The sequence below is a fragment of the Schistocerca serialis genome, chromosome 7, assembly GCF_023864345.2.
Source record: "Schistocerca serialis cubense isolate TAMUIC-IGC-003099 chromosome 7, iqSchSeri2.2, whole genome shotgun sequence".
In the NCBI taxonomy this organism is placed as follows: domain Eukaryota; kingdom Metazoa; phylum Arthropoda; class Insecta; order Orthoptera; family Acrididae; genus Schistocerca; species Schistocerca serialis.
In genome coordinates this window covers 306758976-306766089 of record NC_064644.1, presented here as the reverse complement: position 1 = coordinate 306766089, position 7114 = coordinate 306758976, and the positions used below count along the sequence as shown (strand labels likewise).

Sequence of the window (7114 nt, the reverse complement as noted above, 5' to 3'; positions counted from 1 at the left end):
ATACTCAAAATGCAAAATTTAATGCAAAGAGTTGCCACTTCTGGCAGTAATAACGTACCAACACGGCTGGGAACTGAGTCAAACTCAGCCTGGGTGACGGATACAGGTACTTAATTTCACGCTGCTGTAGCTCTGTGCCAAAGTTCATAGAAGGTGGTGGCTAGCAATTGGTGACGCGCCTGTCTTTCGGCAACCCATAATCAGATATTTTTAGTGGGTGAGAATTCAGTAGAACTTACTGGCCAGCGCAATAGTCTAATACCACCCATATTTAGGTAGGTGAGGAGACGTAGCGTCTTCAAGTAATTGTATTTTATTTCTTGATAGTTAAAATGATACAAGCTTGTTACAACTTAGATTCAACGAAATATAAACAGTTCAGATGGGTGGTGCAACTCAGGTATTTAACTTCTTCTCATTCGATATCTTGGAATCCTTCACAAGAACATGATTTGAATGTATATTCATCCTGCGTGCTAAGTGAATTAAGTAAAATATATACCGACGTTTTGCTACATTTTACCACGAGGGGCGTTCAAAAAGTAAAACAACACATCTTTTCCTGACAGCAGGTTGATTTCATTCAGGATTTCGATACACCATATCATTTCCCACTCTCTTGGCTACAAAACCTTATTTTTCACCATAATCTCCGTTCAATGCGACAAACTTACTGGGGGGGGGGGGGCTGTATGCCTCATGGTATCACTCCGCTGGTCGACTTCGGAGCCAACGTTTTCCTGCTACAAACAGAGACCTCCGATTGAGCAGCGAGGTGTTTAATAGTGATCAGTCGATCACCTCGAATGAGACTGTTCGCACGTTGCAACATTGTAGGAGTCGCAGATGTGTGCAGCCGGCTTGCTGGCAGATCCGACAGGTTAACGCGAACTTGTGTTGATGACAAACCCCTCGCCCAACGACTCACCGTGCTTCTGTTTACTGCCAGCTCTCCACAGACATTCTGCAAGTGCCTATGAATATCTGCGATGTCAGATTTTCTGCCAGAAGAAAATCAGACAGCTTTCTCCGCGGAACGCACCTCTATTACAGACGCCATTTTGAAGGCTACTTATAGCGCCGCTACCTATCGGAACCTCATGAAACTATAGGAGCTGAAGCGGGAATATTCTACAATTTTTCATCCGAAACTGGCAGAGAACAAAATGTGTCGCATTAGTTCTTGAACGCCCATCGCACTCAGAACAACACACGTGGTCCACCACGAATGTCAGATCAACAGAGAAACAACTCACGCCATTGTACAATTATTTGGTTCTTGATATTATAAGTTTTAGGATATTACAATTAAAAATATCACATGAAGTTAATCTGACATACATCAGAAACGTTACAATCGTTGTTATTCGTTTCAAGCATAGACATCAGCCAAAAAACAATGTTATATTAATTATGTGAGAATCCAGACTTCCTCGGCGAATCTCGATGATAGATTCTTCTTGGGTTAACAGCCAAGTCAATGCGTCGTTCTCCAGCAACATTTCAGCAAGTTTCTTACTTGCCATCTGCAGGTGAAGTGTCAGGCTCACGTCTCGTCCGGATTTTATCATCTTAGAAAACAATGCTATCACTTGAATGTACATGAAATAAGCAGAACGAACAATAATCCTAACTACTTCTTTACTTAAACAATAACAAAATGAAGCACATTCTTCCTACCATCTTTTCGGTATACATTTGATGACGTCTTTTGCCCAGTATTAACAATAATTCTATCTTTGACACAGAAACGATCAGAAGGAACACTACAACGTTCTTCTTAACAACACAGGCACTGCAATATCGTATTTATCCTCCGATACCAGGCAACGACTTTCAATTAAAATATCTTCACTTGTACGGGAAATACATAATGAGCGTGCGAGTACATGTTTTGACACAAGAACGACGACTTATGGAAGTAGGGGTCTAGCCGCGAGTCGTGCACGGATTGCCAAAGGCTGAAGGTAAGAGAAACATCGGACTCTGGGCCATGTAAGTTATATCGAGGCCGACGTTGGGCTTAAGCAAACATGGCAGATAGTGATGGTGAGAGTGACTCAACTACCATCGATGTAGGTCCTACAATGATGCCAACGGCCCTCATAACTCGGCAACAATTACAAAAAAGAACAGAGTCCTTGCACTGGCAGAACTGAGTGCTTAAAGTGGAATAGGGGAACTATAAATTAAGGGTGAAGGCATTGCAAGAAGAGAACAGATGACTATGCAAGCATCTGTGATACTCCAAGATAAAGCAGAACAAGTGGAAGAATTCATTAGAAACATCCATTTGAAAAATACTCAGGCCCTGAAGAAGGAGAAAGAGACCCTGCCGTAGCACTGTGAACAAGAAGAAGAATATCTTACGAACAGCCTATCAAGGAAGCTCAACCAGTTTCCGCAAGAAAAATGCCGACTGGAACGTACGCTGGAACAAGAACAGGAATGTTTGGTCGATAAGGTTATGAGAGAAATAGAAAATATTAGAAGCAGAGACTCTTGAAAAACAAACAATTTGGAACAGCGTAGACAAGAAAAGGCTGAATTCGAGAATACCTTGGAGCAAGAACAGGAAGCACTTGTCAATAAACAGTGGAAGCGAATGGACGGCCTTGAAGCTGAAAAGTGGATGGACCAGCCAGTATCAGATCCCGCGTCGCCTCGAGAAATAAGCAACGGTGATACAGTTCCAGAAAACGGCTGTAGTCGCCACAGTGTCTGTTCCTTCGGACTTGCATGCATGTCTGAAGGAACATTGTATCGTCCTTCTTAGCAATACAGGAACTGCAATATCGCAAGTTGGAATACGCTTGTGGAATTTGCATTCTGCAATTTTCTAGTAGATATAATTTAAAGGAATGAACAGGCACTCTTTCTACAGGTAAATTTAAATCAGACACGACAAAAAATTACATTGTGGCAGAGCTGAATTTTTTCATCGTGTAAAAGTGGCGTTCATCACAAAATAAACCCCTAGCATGATGTAATGTTTAGCTTGTGAAGCTTAGCACCCAAGTACGATGCATTGTTCAGACTCATTATCGCAATTATTGAACGTAGACTCTTTATGGCACACTTCTTCGCCCTGCAAAGAATCGCCTCCACATCTATGTTCTGTCAAGGAAAACAAAACGGTAAGTCATCCGTTACGCTGCTGAACCAGTTTAGTGTATGTAAACGAAGTAAACTTGCTGAAGTAGATTTTAGGAAAATGTTTTACTTATACGATAAAAAATAAAACAATACATTTTTGGATTCGTATGTTTTTTCGCTGTACACTTGTTCACAGACAATTGCTGGGAAACTACTGGTTAAAAAATTTGAACATTCAAATTATACGTCACACATCACAGCCTGATGATCATATGTTTATCTTTTACTTGTTGTTCATATTTATTACGGTAATTCAAAGTTGAGTGTGTCACTGCCTTTGATCGAAGACATTGCAGTGAATTAAGAGTGTGAATTTCGATCGCTAATCTGAGGGAATCAGAAATTGGCACTCTGAAACTATCACTATATTTCGAAATGCGTATCTCCACGTCATTAAGAGGTGAATGCTACGTTAAAAGGCAGAGTGAAAATAGGCAAAACATCCTTATTTTTACAAGCATAAATACAACGCACTACACTAAAGTCTACTAGTGGCAAGACGTCGGCAGCTAGCACTTCTCCTCCTTCTTCATTTTTTTTTAACAAAGCGTACGAAAGTCTTAGTTAACAAGGTGTGGAGGCAATAAAACTACGTGCATCCGTAAACAAGTAAAACTGAAAGTAAGCTGTTAGGTATAACGCCGGAGATAAAGAAGGAGTGGGGACGTGATAGGACTTGCAGACATCCTCTCGCTGGGTAAATGGGGCTTCGGGACAGAGGAGCTGTAATATTTTCAACAGAAAAACTCGAACCGTGACTGCTAGACCACAAAACCAGATGCAAAGTAGATCAAAGTAGTTTCTGCTTGCTTAGTTCTCGAAACATTGCTACACCGTCGAGTTATGGTGGCTGTATGCTATGTGGCAACGGCGGTGTTCTACCAACAACACTTTAATTCATCAGAATTCATATAATTTGTATGAAATATTTATGAATTATTTATAGAGAGACGTTCACAGTGTATCTATTAGTGAAAACCATATCAAAATCTCTAGAGCAGTTCCAGAGATTAGCCTGGACATATAGACGGACGCGAAAACGCGACTTAAATTGCACATATAGAGAAGATAAGAAGAGGAAAAGAGGTATTTAAACAGTCAGGCTTTCTTTCACATTGGTAAAAAGAATATTTAACTGCAGTAAAACTATGTCAGTAGCAAAACTTTACATTTCATGCAGTTAATTAAAAGCAGTACATCAAAAAAGTAATTAAGGAATTTATTTTGGTTTTTACTGAATTGTTACAAAATATGACTCTGTGGCTTGGAGCCAAGCAACAAATATGGAAGTGGAGACTCTGGTTTGACAGGGTTATCAAACAGTTGTCAAAGAGATGAGCAATTTTGGTATACTAAATCGGCACTGCCATTTGCGAGTATTCTGACGGACCCCATGAATGCCATGTGAATATGGAATCCATGGGTCCAAGACGACCCTTCTCAACGCCATGCAGGATCCGTGCTATTAGCGCCCATAAGGACCGGACATTGCTCACCATGCTTTACCTCGACATAGGAAACATGTTTGTTTGCAGCTATCAAAACTGGGATGCTCTGCAGGCTGCAGACAAGGTCGTCGACCTCATTTACATGCTGCGACAGCGGATATTTTCCCGATAAGTCACGGATTCGGAAGATACCATATTCCGGGCTCCCGTGACAGTAATCTGTCGACCAAGAATTTGGTCTTCAACTCCATGATGAAACACACACACTCTCTCTCTCTCTGGCGATCCAGGAGAGTCGCCACGACCTCTCTCTGGAGACCCAGGTAAGACTCCTCGGAAACTCTCCTCAGCGCACCAACTCTGGAAAATACGCGCGCCTCTGCCCCCCCCCCCCCCCCCCTCCCACGCTCCAATACTTCCACTCTTGGCTCTGCTCGAGATTGTACGCCAGTCAATTTCGTATCGTATGGCAAGCACAACCCCTCAAAACCACTATGCAAAATGTGTTTCCGTTGGGGAGGATTGTTGCCAAGTTTGAGCGGCGCTCTGTGATGTCAGCATGAAGCATCTCCAGCCCGCCAAACATTTCATTCCTTTTTTGCCGCGCGCGGGAGGACAGAGGCGTGAGAAACTGCATTCGAGCACTGCAAAATAGCATCTACGTGTGGCCCCTGTCTCTCGGGCACCCACAGTGTCAAAAGGTCACGTACCCAGTACGCTAGCCTCACAATGGACATGCCTGGTGCCAAGATGGCGACCAGTACGATTACTCAGCAGTGAAAGTATTTTGCCTGACTCCAGCCAGTCGCTCCAAATTTTTGCCAAGCCACTGGCTTCTACGTTCCGGCTGATGTATAGGCGTACCGCAACTTTCTGGGAACTCATTGGCCCGACCACACGCGATTCTCCCAAGCGAAGCTCTCCTCGCAAAGCAGCCATGCTCAGAAATAGAATAATATAGAAATAGAAAAATATAGAAATGAGAGCAGAGCCAACACCCAATTTAATCAGAGAAGATGAGGTTACAGCTCTCAGTATTCGATCACAGGTTGTTCGGTGACCTTATTCGGACCATTCCCACCGATGAAATTTAGAGCGACAAAAATGGAAAAAAATGGAAGACGACAAACCAACAAGGCCTTGGCGTCTGTTATGGCGACACAAGTACAGTGGTGACTAAGGAAAACGTATCGGAGTATCAGCGCCTTGAAGTTCTCTGTGCAGAGCCTATCAAGTGGTTCAGCGTGTCCTCGTCAACTATCACGATAAAAACTCACGATAAGCCGATCAAAGCGTCCTCGCCCCCAGGTACAGTAATATTACGATCGAGAAAAATGCGCACGGACAGAGCGATGGCCTCTGGAGCAACACGGACTGTCAGCACGGCGACCGCACATGCGGTGTCCCATGAAGTGGCGGAAGAGAGAGGTCGCCGACAGTTACGTGCCCAACTACGTCAATGGACGTAGGTGTTACACCTAGTCGCCTTTTCAGACGCATACCTGCTCTGTGTCCAGCATTAAGAAAGTGTATCCGTCTGTGGAGGCTGCGAGGAGAAAGAAAATTGCCAGACTGCGTTCATCATCTTCTCTCAGGCACGGCACCCGATATAATGTTATTGGTTGGCACTAGGTGTACAACAAGATAATCTCCTGCTCCCACAGCTGGTAATTTGGACGGCAGCCGTTCCATTTTCGATGCGTTCAGCCAAGTTGCTGTGACGTAGCTTCTAGGTTTTTGTGACATGTTTCAACAAGATAACGCAAGACCGCAAGTTGCCTGTGCTCGCCTCAATGAAACGCAACAGACTGCTTCGGAAAGCATATAGAACAGATCGATTCACAACTCTCAGTTCTTTAAGGGCAAATCATAGCCCAGACCGCAATTAACAAGATAATTGTAATGTCACAAAAAGTAATCTTTCCCGTGCGAATGATTTAATATGTAAATGACTATGAAATACCAACATATCAAACCTACGAAGTTCAGTTGTAACCTCCCCACAATAAAATATTATCAATAATATTCACATTTAGTGTAACCTCCTAACAGTAAAAGTTCCGAAACCTCCCAACAGTAAAAAAATATAACTATAACATTGACATTTAGCGTAACCTCCCAAAAAATAAATTGCGTAACCTATCAATAATAAAATGTAACTAATCTCTCAATAAAAAATTGTGGCTCACGTATAACCTTTCAATAATTGACTGTGAATTTAAACGTAAATTTTGGACGTCAGCAGTGCTGCGTCATGACCCTGAAAGATCATTCTGAATAAATTGAAAATTCTTGCCTCAATAAGGTCCACGGATAACGCATATATATCTGCTCCTATAAGAAATTTTTCTGGCACAGCCGAGTGCAATGCTGGCCGATAGATTTGTCATGTATAAAAAGAAACAACTGATTTTTCTTTTCAATAATCGGGATGACCAATGATTGGAGAAATTGGTAAATTCTTTAAATTGAAATGAATAATTGTCAAAAGTTACTTTTTATGAGAAAGA

At 42.3% G+C, this 7114-nt stretch overlaps 1 pseudogene; it reads left to right on the top strand.

Annotated features, from left to right (window-relative positions):
- The first annotated feature begins 2033 nt into the window (after positions 1-2033).
- The window catches only part of LOC126413032 (coiled-coil domain-containing protein 6-like), a 122396-nt pseudogene continuing 117315 nt past the window's right edge, over positions 2034-7114 (top strand).